Genomic DNA, 15,168 nt, shown 5'->3' on the forward strand with positions numbered 1-15,168 from the left:
GCAAAATTAATGTCAGACATTATTACAATTTTGGATCATGTTCACGTAGCTTTGAAGCAGTGCTGTGGGGCAGAGTGATTCCCAACCTGGTTTCAGAACAACTGTTTTTAACTTCACCATATACTCCTGCCCTAAGGCTTCAATCGACCACAGCTGGTTGGCTGTAATGATTAGGGGAAAAGAGGTAGAACATAAAGCAAAAATACACATGCATGCATGCATGCACACACACACACACACACACACACACACACACACACACACACACACACATAGTCTCACACCTGGCATTTCCAGGTGTTTTCTTTCATCCTTTCCCCCTTTTCTTTAAAAACCTTTGGTGAAGTTTTTATAAGAAATGTGTTTTTTATTCTCTCAATACTCACTTTTTTATAGAGAACAGTGCTTTTCAATTTCCTCCTTTTTTTCCCTTTGAACTTTCAGTATAGTGCAGTAGGCACTTTGTGTCACTTGCCAAGAAAAAACGTAACTGAAAACTAGGTTAATCTGTGTATATTCATCAAGCCCAATGAACAGTGTTCACAAATCAAGACCATTTAAGTACAAATAGAAATGTACCATTGTTTCACTCTTAGCTCTTTAATGATTTATGTTCTCCTTATTTTTCCCTAACCCAGCCATTATGGATGCACAAGCCAGTGCACTCTTAGTGCCGGTCCCAAGCCCGGGTAAATTTTATCATGGTGTGGATGGAAAGAGAAATGGTGTAGGGGTGATTCTGAAGGAAGAGTACAGTAAGAGTGTAGTGGAGGTGAAGAGAGTTTCTGATAGGGTGATGATCGTGAAGGTGGAAGTTGAAGGGATGATGATAAATGTCATCAGTGCCTATGCTCCCCAAGTTGGCTGTGAGATGGAGGAGAAGGAAAGATTCTGGACTGAATTAGATGAAGTGGTAGATGGTGTACCTAGGAAAGAACGATTGGTGATTGGGGCAGACTTTAATGGGCATGTAGGTGAAGGGAACAGAGGTGATGAGGAGGTGATGGGTAGGTATGGTTTTAAGGAGAGGAATGTGGAAGGGCAGATGGTGGTGGATTTTGCTAAAAGGATGGAAATGGCAGTGGTGAACACTTATTTTAAGAAGAAGGAGTATCATAGGGTGACGTATAAGAGTGGAGGAAGGTGCACACAGGACTATGTGCTATGCAGGAGATGCAACCTAAAGGAGATTGGAGACTGTAAGGTGTTGGCAGGGGACAGTGTAGCTAGACAGCATCGGATGTTGATCTGTAGGATGGTTTTGGAGGCGAAGAGTGAGGACTGAAAGAAGAATAAGATGGTGGAAACTGAAGGAGGAAGAGTGTAGTGTGAGGTTCAGGGAAGAGGTCAGACAGAGGCTCAGTGGTGTTAAGGAGGTGTTGGATGATTGGGCAACTACTGCAGGAGTGATGAGGGAGGCAGCTAGAAAAGTACTTGGTGTAACATCTGGAAATAGAAAGCAAGACAAGGAGACGTGGCTGATGAATGAGGAAAATCAGAGAGAGAGAGAAGGTTGGATGATATGGAGTTGGTGAAGCAGGAAGTGGATAGGATTAGTAAGGAGGAAGTGAGAGCAGCGGTTAAGAGGATGAAGAGTGGAAAGTCGGTTGGACCAGATGACATACCGGTAGAAGCGTGGAGATGTTTAGGAGAGATGGCAGTGGAGTTTTTGACCAGATTGTTTAACAGGATTTTGGAAAGTGAGAAGATGCCTGAGGAATGGAGAAGAAGTGTGCTGGTACCGATCTTTAAGCATAAAGGAGATGTGCAGTCTTGCAGTAACTACAGGGGAATTAAGTTGATCAGTCACACCATGAAGTTATGGGAAAGAGTAGTGGAAGCCAGGCTGAGAGAAGAGGTGACCATCTGTGAACAACAGTATGGTTTCATGCCGAGGAAGAGCACCACAGATGCCTTATTTGCTTTAAGAATGTTGATGGAGAAGTATAGAGAAGGACAGAAGGAATTGCATTGTGTATTTGTGGATTTAGAGAAAGCGTACGACAGGGTGCCAAGAGAGGAGTTGTGGTATTGTATGAGGAAGTCAGTTGTGTCAGAGAAGTATGTGAGGGTGGTGCAGGACATGTATGAGGACAGTGTGACGGCAGTGATGTGTGCAGTAGGAACGACAGACTGGTTTTAGGGTGAAGGTTGGACTGCATCAAGGATCGGCCCTGAGCCCTTTCCTGTTTGCAGTGGTGATGGACAGGTTGACGGACGAGGTCAGACAGGAGTCTCCCTGAACTATGATGTTTGCGGATGATATTGTGAATTGTTGTGAGAGTAGGGAGCAGGTTGAGAAGAGCCTGGAGAGGTGGAGATATGCGCTGGAGAGAAGGGGAATGAAATTCAGTAGGAGTAAGACAGAATACATGTGTGTGAATGAGAGGGAGGGCAGTGGAGTGATGCGGTTGCAGGGAGAAGAGCTGGAGAAGGTGGAGGAATTCAGGTACCTGGGGTCAACAGTGCAAAGTAATGGTGAGTGTGTTAGAGAAGTGAAGAAAAGAGTGCAGGCAGGGTGGAGTGGGTGGAGAAGAGTGACAGGAGTGATTTGTGATAGTTGGGTATCTGCAAAAATGAAAGGGAAAGTTTATAGGTCTGTGGTGAGACCTGCGATGTTGTATGGATTAGAGACAGTGGCATTGAGTAAAAGACAGGAGATGGAGCTGGAGGTAGCAGAGCTGAAGATGTTAAGGTTTTTGTTGGGAGTGACGACGATGGATAAGATTAGAAATGAGTTTATTAGAGGGACAGCACATGTAGGATGTTTTGGTGACAAGGTGAGGGAGGCGAGATTGAGATGGTTTGGACATGTGCAGAGGAGGGACATGAATTATATTGGTAGAAGAATGCTGAGGATGGAGCCACCAGGTAGGAGGAAAAGAGGAAGGCCAAGGAGGAGGTTTATGGATGTGGTGAGGGAAGACATGTAGGTAGTTGGTGTAAAAGAGGCAGATGTAGAGGACAGGGTGGTATGGAGACAGATGATCCGCTGTGGCGACCCCTAATGGGAGCAGCCGAAAGAAGAAGAAGAAGAAGTTCTCCTTATTTTTCCCTCATTTACACATGAATAACCACTGCAGTTAGTAGATTTTTGGGACCTGTAGAATGCCACCGAGATTTTCCATCTTTTGGTGTTAACTAACATTAAATTATTTAGATTTTTATGTGTCTGTGTGTATTTTAATATACTTTAATTCCTGATGTCTGTTGAATGTTTTAGCAACCTTTTTCTAGCAAATCTATCTAATGTGATTAGATAAGTCAGATAACAATGTCTACAAACAACAATGCATTTCCCAAATCAAGGATCTATTGAGCACCATTGGCAATACGTAACTTTATAATTTTTTTTGACAGAATTTGTTTTGGTTTGTTCATCTTCAAGATCGTTAAGATTAGTGGACTGGTGTTGGTGTCCTGCATCAGTAGATTCCATGGAGATTTTCTTCTAATAATTATGGAAATCAGTTGCTGAACAATGAATAAACCATATAGCCATTAGAGATACTGTGGTCACTATATATATATATATATATATATATATATATATATATATATATATATATATATATATATATATATATATATATATATATATATAAATATATATATATATATATATATATATATATATATATATATATATATATATATATATATATATATATATAAAAGCATTTCTGTTGTTTGTAGTGAAATGTGGTACAGATATGATTTTATTTTGGAGTTAAGGAAGACAGGGTATTGTTTAGGCCACAGGAACTAACCGCTGACTTGAAAAAAACAAACAACAAAAAATATGACATCATCCAATTTCCAATGTGTTAATCATATTTATTCTATGAGCAGGGTTGCCAGGTTCTTTTTAGAATGTACACAAAACAGGAAAAAACATACATTTGTCCAAGTGTCTTGGGCTAGCTTCAAGTCTTTTGCGTATTTTTCTGTTTTAGGGTTGTTGTTGTTTTTTTTTTTTTTTTATCCCAGACATTACTGTTTGTGAATGAAAAACAAGACAACTATTATTGAAATTATTTTTGGGATATATGTATTTTTTGCCATTTTTTAAAATTTTAATTTCTCCCCTAATGTGTGTTTTTGCAATTAATGAATTTAATATGATTGTATTTAAAAGAGTGTGGTTAATGAGGTAATTGACAGTTTTAAGATGAGCTGAAATGACAATCTCAACTAAAGATCTTAGTGAGACTTCAGCTCTGCTAGCTTTATTTGACATCTCTGCAATTTTATCACAGATTTACAATGACTTGATCTGATGTGAATTGTTCTAACAGACCCTCTGGGGAATTCTTTGTAGGTTTTGCAGTCTAATATTGAAGTCTTAACTAGCTAGGTAGTGGGTAGCGACATGCTGGACACATTAGCAAACTGAAAAAATGTATGACTAGTTAGACTTTATATTACTAATTTTAATCGGATATTTAAATTACATAAGGTAAATTTTTATATTTGTGTGTGTGTATATACAGTGAGGAAAATAAGTATTTGAACACCCTGCTATTTTGCAAGTTCTCCCACTTAGAAATCATGGAGGGGTCTGAAATTGTCATCGTAGGTGCATGTCCACTATGAGAGACATAATCTAAAAAAAAAATCCAGAAATCACAATATATTGTTTTTAAACTATTTATTTGTATGATACAGCTGCAAATAAGTATTTGAACACCTGTCTATCAGCTAGAATTCTGACCCTCAAAGACCTGTTAGTCTGCCTTTAAAATGTCCACCTCCACTACATTTATTATCCTAAATTAGATGCACCTGTTTGAGGCCGTTAGCTGCATAAAGACACCTGTCCACCCCATACAATCAGTAAGAATCCAACTACTAACATGGCCAATACCAAAGAACTGTCCAAAGACACTAGAGACAAAATTGTACACCTCCACAAGGCTGGAAAGGGCTACGGGGAAATTGCCAAGCAGCTTGGTGAAAAAAGGTCCACTGTTGGAGCAATCATTAGAAAATGGAAGAAGCTGAACATGACTGTCAATCTCCCTCGGACTGGGGCTCCATGCAAGATCTCACCTCGTGGGGTCTCAATGATCCTAAGGAAGGTGAGAAATCAGCCCAGAACTACACGGGAGGAGCTGGTCAATGACCTGAAAAGAGCTGGGACCACCGTTTCCAAGGTTACTGTTGGTAATACACTAAGACGTCATGGTTTGAAATCATGCATGGCACGGAAGGTTCCCCTGCTTAAACCAGCACATGTCCAGGCACGTCTTAAGTTTGCCAATGACCATTTGGATGATCCAGAGGAGTCATGGGAGAAAGTCATGTGGTCAGATGAGATCAAAATAGAACTTTTGGGTCATAATTCCACTAAACGTGTTTGGAAGAAGAAGAATGGTGAGTACCATCCCAAGAACACCATTCCTACTGTGAAGCATGGGGGTGGTAGCATTATGCTTTGGGGGTGTTTTTCTGCACATGGGACAGGGCGACTGCACTGTATTAAGGAGAGGATGACCGGGGCCACGTATTGCGAGATTTTTGGGAACAACCTCCTTCCCTCAGTTAAAACATTGAAGATGGGTCGAGGCTGGGTCTTCCAACATGACAATGAACCAAACTCCGTGTTTCTCAGCGACAGGCCAGAAACCTGACTGATCTAGAGAAGATCTGTGTGGAGGAGTGGGCCAAAATCCCTCCTGCAGTGTGTGCAAACCTGGTGAAAAACTACAAGAAACGTTTGACCTCTGTAATTGCAAACAAAGGCTACTGTACCAAATATTAACATTGACTTTCTCAGGTGTTCAAATACTTATTTGCAGCTGTATCATACAAATAAATATTTAAAAAATCATATATTGTGATTTCTGAATTTATTTTTTTAGATTATGTCTCTCACAGTGGACATGCACCTACGATGACAATTTCAGACCCCTCCATGATTTCTAAATGGGTGAACTTGCAAAATAGCAGGGTGTTCAAATACTTTTTTTCCTCACTGTATATATATATAATTATATGAACATTCTTTGAGTCGCTCGGGTAGCCAGTCACTCCTTAAACTCCTCTGCAGGACTTTGTGGATACACACAGAGAAAATAGCTGGAGGAAAACAAAGTATTATTCGGTTTTACAGTACACATGTCTAAATATTACATCAAACAGAAAACTGAACTTTAATGACCTAAACAATGATACAGCATTAAAAATTCCTGATGACAAATTTCATTGCCAAGCTCTTTGAAGCACTTTTTTGTCTCTCTCATGCTGGGTTTGATGAAGGGTCTTTTTGGCAACCCCATGTGTATTCTCTTGCTTCGCCGCCTTTGTGGTTCTCTGCTGGCCAACACCCGAAACACTGCAGGGCGACACCCGAAACACTGCAGGCTTTGTCCTTCTTTTCTTTTATTATCAAATCCTCCTTGTCTCTCACTCATGCTTACTTCTTTTTCTGCAGCCACATACTTCCTGTGGAAAGCCTGAGAGCAGAGCATGAGGTTCTTCTGTAAAAAGGGGATGGGCTTGAGACCTTTTAAAGTGCCCAATATGATGCAGGAGATGGAGAATACAACAGATAGTAAGAGGAAACAAATTGGTGTGGTTTTTTTTAGGTTTTTTTTTTGTTTTTGGGGGCAGGGGTATCCTGAATATGAATTTTATTTATAATTAATCATACAAGTGAAAAGCCAACCAAAGCCCTGATGCACTAAAAATAATCTATACAATAATGTTTTTTATTTATTAATAGTTATTTATTCAGCAACCAACTTGCACAAACACTTTGCAGCCACTAGGTGGCGACATTGCTAATAAAATAGAAAGAGACCTAAAATGAACATGGACTTAATGATTTTTGAAAATTGTCAGTTGTTGTGTAGAGGTGTATCCAAAGATATGGCAACAAATAGGCTCATTTTATGAGCTCATAATCCAGTCAATTAATGCAATTGAGAGAGAGAGAGAGAGAGAGAGAGAGAGAGAGAGAGAGAGCACAACTTGTAGTCAATGAATATACACAGAGCTTTTAACTAAAAGCTGGGATTTAAATACAGGAAGTCTTAACTTTAATTCTATTCCGATAAACATTTATCTATAAATAATCATTCACTCACTTAGTATTTGCTGCTTAAATCATGAATTTGCTTCTGTATATGAAAACTTGGCGAATGGATTTTTTACCTGTGAGGTAACGTGCGAATCTTTGGTCATACAGTCAGCCTTGGGTGTGTGTGTTGGTAAGCAGGTTTGCCTTATACAAGTACGACACAGAACATGTTATGTTAGGTTTCCATGACTACTCTTTCAATATCTGAGTAAACATGACCATACAGGATCTGTAAAAATGTGTGTTTGTGTCTATTGACTTTTTTGCCTTTTCTCTTTTCTTTGCGCATGTCAAATGTCCCGCATGTGACTAAAATCACAGGTTATAAGATGTTACAAAAGAGACTGAAACCCTCTTTAAAAAAAAATAATAATAATAATAATTTTTTTTTTAACCCACAATCCTTTTAATCATCCTCAATGTACTGAATGTACTCTCCCTTTCTTTCTTTTAGTTTCTTTTCCATTTAATCTCACAGTTCTGTGTGTAATTACTGACCATCTGGGTCGCTGTCAGCTGAAAGAAAAAACCCCACAGCTCAGCAGATGACCAGCACACACACACACAAACACAACTGACAAATCTTGAAACTGAGAAATACTAAGCAGTTCTCTACTCCTCTGTTCCAATCGCACCATCATTGATTTTTTTATAAGAGAATTCAGCTACATTGTGTTCCGTTTTATATTGTTGAAAATCGTACAATTTCTTTTGTCCACTTCACTGTTTGATTATTAATGCTGTTATGTACAGGCTGTACTTAAATATAAACTATATAAAAATGTATAATATTGTAAAATGTCTAAATGGCCTGAAGTGCATATTTGTTCTTAATGCAAGGCCTCTATTTTCAATGCAAAAAAATGAAAATGGTGATGTAAGTGCCAGGGTCAAATTAGCCAGGCTCTTTGACTATAGGTGATCAAGTGACCCAGTCTGCTTAATGTTTCAAAGATATTGATTTACCGTGTCATGTTTCAAAATCACTATCGGTTCTGGCAGATTCAGCCACCAAAGGAGTCCACCACCTCCCTTGAGACCCACACCCACTATTCAAAGCTTTTCTCTCAAACTTCTCCATCCTAAGACTTGTACAAACACCATGCGATAGTAAGGAAGGCAGCAGGGATTTTCTTCCATGCAATTAGTTACACATCTGTTTACAGATCATGAAATTTGGTTAAACATTCCCAGACTAAATCTGTAGATTAGTTTAGCATGTAGCTGATTGGTAGAATTAGAGGTCGGCACCAGCAACAGTATTATTGTAATCTCGTCTTTAGTTTACACACGCTGACCCTGTCATTTCATCCATTATATATTAATACAGTATTATTATTGTAATCACTGGTTACTGGTCTGTTATGCCACTTAGCTATGACTTCACGTTTGGTTTGTTTGGGCTGCATCCTTCTAGAAAAGTGTCCAGATTTGGTCATTGTTGCGATTAACAAGCATCGTACAGTTATACCCAAAAACCCCAAACACACATACACAATCATCAGACTTATTGATTTGTAAACCAACCCAACAAAACATTAACACCCGTGTTTAACATCCAACAGACTATCTGATAATGCTACTAGATAAGACACTTCCATACACGTATGTATATTATGCTAATGAAATACACCGAATGCCTCGTAATCAGGTCAGCATTTGGATTAATAATGAATCAAAGGCATCACACCTCCATGAAATATTAATGACTATTTTAAACACCCTCCTCTGAATTTGAGGTTTTCTTTTGAATGAGTGCCTGAGTAGAAATCTAATATGCTGCACAAACTCTGTGTGTGTGTCAAATAGACTGCATTCAGAAAATAGACTGGTCAATAACTATAAATACATTTGATGTAAATATTTAATATCAAATTTGTAAGTCATTTTTTTTTTCATTAGTTTTTATGTGTTGGTGGTGTGTCAATCCTAATGGGAAAACAAAATACGGATACGAACAGACATGGGTGGGGTGTGTTTTTATTGCTAAATGATTGCAAACAGTTCTGCCACTAAAGAGGCTACATATGAGTAATCAGGATATGAATATAACCACCGTATGTATCTGGCTCTGTGAAATTCTGGTTTAGAGGATGAATGGAAATTCCACATTGGAATTTGCTAATATTTGAATATATTGTTTGTTATAAGGTCATCATTTTTTACAAAATACAATATACAATATATATTATACTTCTACTTTTGAAATAACAACGGTTTAAGTTTTGTGGGGGGGGATTAAAAAAAAAATAAATCAATTATGAATTGTCAAATATGAAATAATGTTTATAAAATGAAAACTACAGTGTTTAAGAAATTTCAAGAATAATATTCGGATTTATTTTGATTTATTATATTATGATATTAATCTTATATTTCCATTAGCATTATACTATGGTATAGCATACAACTACCAGTAAGTTTCTAATTTGTAATTGTAGCAAAGCGGGAAAAGCTTTATCTGGCTTTGATCCGATTGTCGAGGTTTGGAGTCGGTTTAGCGTGCTACGGAATGTTGGCAGGTTTTCGATGACAGCAGCCAAGCGTCCTTCTTTCCGACACCATCCGGCTGCTCTGAGCCCTCGCCAAGCCACGCACACTAGGATGCATCACCATGACGGCCATTTGTTTCTTTATTTAATTGTTTATAGGCCTTTAGAGACCACTTTTGGTGATTTAACTTAGAGGCTTCCTCTTTGTGAAACCAAAAACATTGTCTGAACTTGGTTTAGGGTCAAATGTTTGTAATTCTATGTGTTTGCGGATCCGTATGCTTTACTTCATACCACACAGTAAGCGTGAAGGTCACGATATCTCCAGTAGACTAAGCCTTTATCACCCTGACCTTCATTCAATTGGTGCCTTTTTCAGCGTTTTTACTTGTCACATGATTGATGCTTTGAATGGGAAGTTGGAAGATTTAATTATATAATATTTAAAAATCCATCATGGCAGACCATTGATAAATGACAGTAATTGATGCAGTCCCCTCAGTTTCACACCAGCAAGTAATGTGGAAGCCAATCAGTGTGCATCATCACGTTTAAAAAAAGCTTCTAAAGACACATTTTAGTGCTGTTTTATGAGCATTATTGTACAAAGAGTCACTGGCTTTTCTGTCTTTATAGTCTTATTCCCAATTGAGCAGCGGTCACTCAGTGGTTTAGGTTCTCTTGGGGTTCTGCAGGAGCACTGATCTGAAATAAGGATTAGAATTGTACCATTATTTGATCTGAAGTGAATATAACTTAATCTAAATAGAATTTCTAGTTATTCATACTTATTTTAGCCAGCAATCCTGCCCACTTGCTGTATTGAGTGTTGAGTGTGATACACTGTATGTAGGTTACAGATGGAAAACATAAACTATGTTTTGTGAGCAGCTGATTATTGGAGTACAATTCAGGCCCCCGCTCTCATTTTAGCCATGCTGATCATTGTGTTAGAACTATAATCACATTTGTAACGGTTGGCCAGCTCTGTGGACCACATGTTATACAAGTCTTTTGTGGCTCATGTAGCAATGGAGCCTTACAGCAATTTTCAGACATACACACACTTGTGTATATATACAGTACATACATACAGGGTCATTTGAATGTTCAGTCTATACACACATCTACCCAAATACAAGGACACACAGAGACGGATCAAATCCTATTTCCCAAATGCAACTTTCTATTTAAATCAAACACGCCACTAAACCCACACCCACAGCTTCCCATGTACACTTTTCGCTTCCTTTTCTTACCCCTCTCCCCTCCTCATTTCCTAAATAAATCTCACTTCAGAATGTGAATGTTTCCGATTGGCTTGCATCGTTACCATGGCATTCAGATCGGTTCAGTTGTAAAGGCGGGCGCTTGTGGACTCGGCGACGTCACCCGTCAATCTCAGCGATGGAGGATGGGAGGAAGAAGACAGGAAAGAATAAAAGTAGATCTAATTGTATGTGCTTGTTAAAAATAAAAAGCTCTCAGTGTCACAGTAGGATATGTGGGGTTTCAGGGACGACAATATCTTTCTTTCACTTACACAAAGGCTTACATGTGCGTGCGCGCACACACACACACACACACACACACACACACAGCACGCATGCACACCAAACAAGTGAGAGGAGAATGTGAAAACACAAGCTGATGTTCATAAACAGGTGATTCCTCAAAGCTTTTTTCTCCTCATCAGCAAAACTTTATTTCTGATAAAGAAATGTTCTCTCCCTCATTCCATCCATCAGTCACTCTCTCTTGCTTCACACCCTTTCTCATTCTCTCCCTCCTTTTCCTCACTGTCATTAGTTGCTATGGAGACACCTTCATGGCATTGTAGGACCTCTTGAAAAGATTAGAATGGGAGAGGGGGGGTTTGGGGCTGGACCAATTGTTCATATAGGGGGCAGGCGGAGGAAAGGGGAAGAGGGGAGGAGTGAAGGAGTCAGGATGGAGGAAGAGAGTGTGAGTGTGGAGTAAGTTGTATGAGCGTGTGCATGTCTGTTTGTCCTGGGTGATCATCTATAAGTTTTACAGATTGGATCAGACTGTGTAAAAGAGAAAGCCAGTGTTTGTTTGTGAGAGAGCTGGGGTGGTTGTGTGTGTGTGTGTGTGTGTGTGTGTGTGTGTGTGTGTGTGTGTGTGTGTGTGTGTGTGTGTGTGTGTGTGTGTGTGTGTGTGTGTGTGTGTTTGTGCTCCCGGAACGAGGGTGAATTCTCGTGGAAAAAGGAAGCAGGTGGCAGATGAAAAACAGACCTTAGCTGGTGAGTTTTTGTGCTACTGCCTGTTACTATATAGAGGGTGTGTGTGTGTGTGTGTGTGTGTGTGTGTGTGTTTTCTTTTGTATGTATTAGAATGGCCAGATCAAGGGTTCATAGTGACTACTCTCACGTTCCAGTTAATGAACTTTCTTCTAACCATAACTGAACTCCTGACAAGGACATTTTTGTTTCTTATAACACACACACACACACACACACACACACACACACACACACACACAGTGTATCAGGTTTTGTCATTTAAACTGGATTACAAGTCTCCAGATAATCAGACACCTGCACCAGGGTGTGACCCGTGATTCTGTCTAAAGTATTTCATTTACACAGTGCTCTTTATCAGTTGGATGTAAGGTGCAAACAAATCAAGCTTATATTCCCCACGTGTCTGCATGCAGACTGTTTGTCAGATTTTACCTGAAAATAACGGACACTATCACCCTGTACACGTGTTTTTCTTGTGCTGCTGTGGAATGTGGTTTCAGACGTGATCTAGTTTTATTCCGTAGTGACACAATACTAGCTATACGGCTCAACCAGTGTGAGTGCCGCTTCACAGCCAGCCGTTTCCATGTCAACCCAGCACCAGCTGCATGATGTTTTGCTCGTCCGTATCTTTCAAGCTAATCTGTGTCCGTCTTAAATTCAGACAAACTAAAGATTGTGACTCGTGTGTGCAGAACATAGATCATTTCACATCGTTCTAAGTATCTTGTCTGTTAGTGGCCTGTGTGTGTGTTTGTGTGCTAATAAAGGTTGTAACAGCTTTAGTCTGGGAGAGGAACGGGTAGAACATGGTTGTTGAATGGGTAGAGCATAGTTGTCATGGTAACAATCACCCCTATGCTTACTCAGTCTGGGGTCTGAACTTTCCCCTTCAAATACCAGGCACTGTCATGGTTCTTTGTGTGTGTGTGTGTGTGTGTGTGTGTGTGTGTGTTTACATTTGGTTGGTCTCCATGAGGAAAACTGCTTATTTTAATAAAACTGCAGCTAAATGGTCATGTACTTTATATGTACTGGCTGGGTTAGGGTTAGGGTTAGGGTAGAATAGCACTTATTAACTGCATGACTAATTATACCCATATGAGGTTCACATGAGGGAAAGTGTGTGTGTGTGTGTGTTAGAATAGAGATACATATAATTGGTCAGAAGGTAATGTGCCTATGTGACTGCATAAACCACCCTGTAACCTGCTGGGCCTCTCTCTTTGATCTTTCACTCTTTTATACACACACACACACACACACACACACACACAGAACCATGACAGCACACGTGGCTTTGCAACATAAAAAGAAATACAATGTTCTTTGATGCTTAATTTTAACAGTAACCATTTGATCTTAACAGACACACAGACATGGCATATTTTCTTCAGAACTTGAAAACACCATTTGAGAGAGAGAGAGAGCTTTAACTGGTCAAGCATTCATTATAGTTATTAGAAATTGCTGTGTGCATGTGTATATAATAGCTACTGTTGGGCTAAGGACACTCTGCAGACACGCACGCGCACACACACACACACACACACACACACAGTGAGCTTCATTTAAAAAATTCAGCTTTTTTTTTTTTTACAGTACTGATACTTGTAAGTACTTAATAGCTTTACAGAACTCATACTTGTAACTTTTGTGTGTTTGTGAGTGTGTGTGTGTGTGTGTGTGTGTGTGTGTGTGTGAGAGAGAGAGAGAGAGAGAGAGAGAGAGAGACAGAGAGACAGAGAGACAGAGAGATGGAGGGGGAGAGAAAGATAAAGAGGAAATTCCTACTGGGTAACAGAAATAATTGAAACAGTATTGCCTGGAGAGGAGTTAAATTGAATAATTTTGTGTGTGCGTGTGTGTGTGTTTAAAAAATGTATAAATGGTGTGTGTGTCATCATGGTGTGTGTGTGTGTCACGTTTGTTGATGTTCTTTGTGGCTTCTGCTTTACTTTACATAATTTTTTGCCCACAGTTAATAATTCCTTCATTTATAAAAGAAGCCATATTTCACATTTTCTAAAGTGTTGCTTCTACTAGAAACCAACGTTAATTTGGGTGTATATTTTGAACGGGCTGCCGCAGCCTGGCCTTGCATAGTGTCTGTGTTTTATCAGGCCCAGATGGGCTGGGCACAATTATTTATCGTTAGTGTCTGCCTCCACTCCACATGTTTCCAGCTATTACTGCTTGGCAAAAGTGCCATTTCAGATCTGAGTCATTTCTGACACAACACTTTACAATCCAGATCTGTTTTGGGGCATACACCCTGCTTCTGAGTCACCTTTCCAGCTAAAGAGATGGTTGTATCTTTTGTATCTTTAAAAAAGATACTTCATTTTTTTTTTTACATTTTATTCAAAATGTTTGGAAAGAAATCTGTCTCCTGTCTGACCTCCATGACGAGATCTATTTCATCTTAGACTTGTTCTTGATGTACGTTAGTTAAATTGAGCAGGACATAAGTCCCAGTCAAACAAATGCGGCAAATATATTAATTTATTGAGAAAAATGATCCAATATAAAATATCTGCACATTAAAAAAGTATGCGAACCTTTAGGATTAGCAATTAATTTGAAAGTAAACTTAGTCCATCTGTTTTCAAACAATGGGATCACAATCAAGTGTCAGTGAGTGTCCTGCCGTATTTAAAGGACCATGATCTATGCAAGTGTCATCTTCACAACATGTGGCTGGAAAGTATAATATGGTATAAACAAAGGAGATTTATGAGGACCTTCAAAAATGTTGTTGTCATCAAGCGGTAAAAGGTTCCAAAACCATCTATAAACAGTTTGGACTCCACAAATCCACACTGGGACAGATTGTGTCAGAATAGTGCAAATATACGACCATTGCTACCCTCCCCAGGAGTGGTCAACCAAGAAAGATCACTCAAAAAAACTATAGGTGCAATAGTCTGCAAGGTCACAAAGGAACCCTGGGTAACTTCTTACCGACTAAAGGCCTCTCTTATGTAGGCTAATGTTAATCTTTATGAGTGCACCATCACAAAAACATCTTGGTGTGCATGGTGGAGTTGTAAGGAGAAAGCTACTCTACAAAACTACTCTACAAAAATTATATTGCTGCCAATCCTAACTTTGTCAATTATTATGTGGACAAGCACCATTAATAGAGCTTTTTGGTTTAAATGTGTGGAGGAAGTTAAAACACTATATTTCAGTATAAGGACTTTTATCCCATCTGTGAAACATGGTGGTGGTAGTATCATGGTTTGGTCCTGTTTTGCTGCATTCGGGTCAGGATTACTTGCTATCATTAATAAAACAATGAATTCAAAATTATTCAAGCAAATTA

At 39.1% G+C, this 15,168-nt stretch overlaps 2 protein-coding genes across 4 annotated transcripts in view; both read left to right on the forward strand.

Moving 5' to 3' along the window:
• Positions 1 to 15,168, forward strand: part of LOC310733297 (protein bicaudal D homolog 2-like) — a 128,373-nt gene that overhangs the window by 65,170 nt on the left and 48,035 nt on the right. The gene's annotated exons all lie outside the window — the stretch shown is intronic.
• The window catches only part of fgd (faciogenital dysplasia), a 92,276-nt gene that overhangs the window by 50,671 nt on the left and 26,437 nt on the right, over positions 1 to 15,168 (forward strand). Inside the window, exon 1 of one of the 3 annotated variants that reach the window (XM_083554449.1) lies at positions 11,378 to 11,840. The exons of the other annotated variants lie outside the window; for them this stretch is intronic. The gene's annotated coding sequence lies outside the window, so the exon portion shown is untranslated. Of the gene's footprint in view, positions 1 to 11,377; positions 11,841 to 15,168 lie in introns of those variants that run through there. 3 annotated transcript variants of the gene reach the window in all.

The sequence above is a fragment of the Silurus aristotelis genome, assembly GCF_946808225.1.
Source record: "Silurus aristotelis genome assembly, chromosome: 11".
Lineage (NCBI taxonomy): Eukaryota > Metazoa > Chordata > Actinopteri > Siluriformes > Siluridae > Silurus > Silurus aristotelis.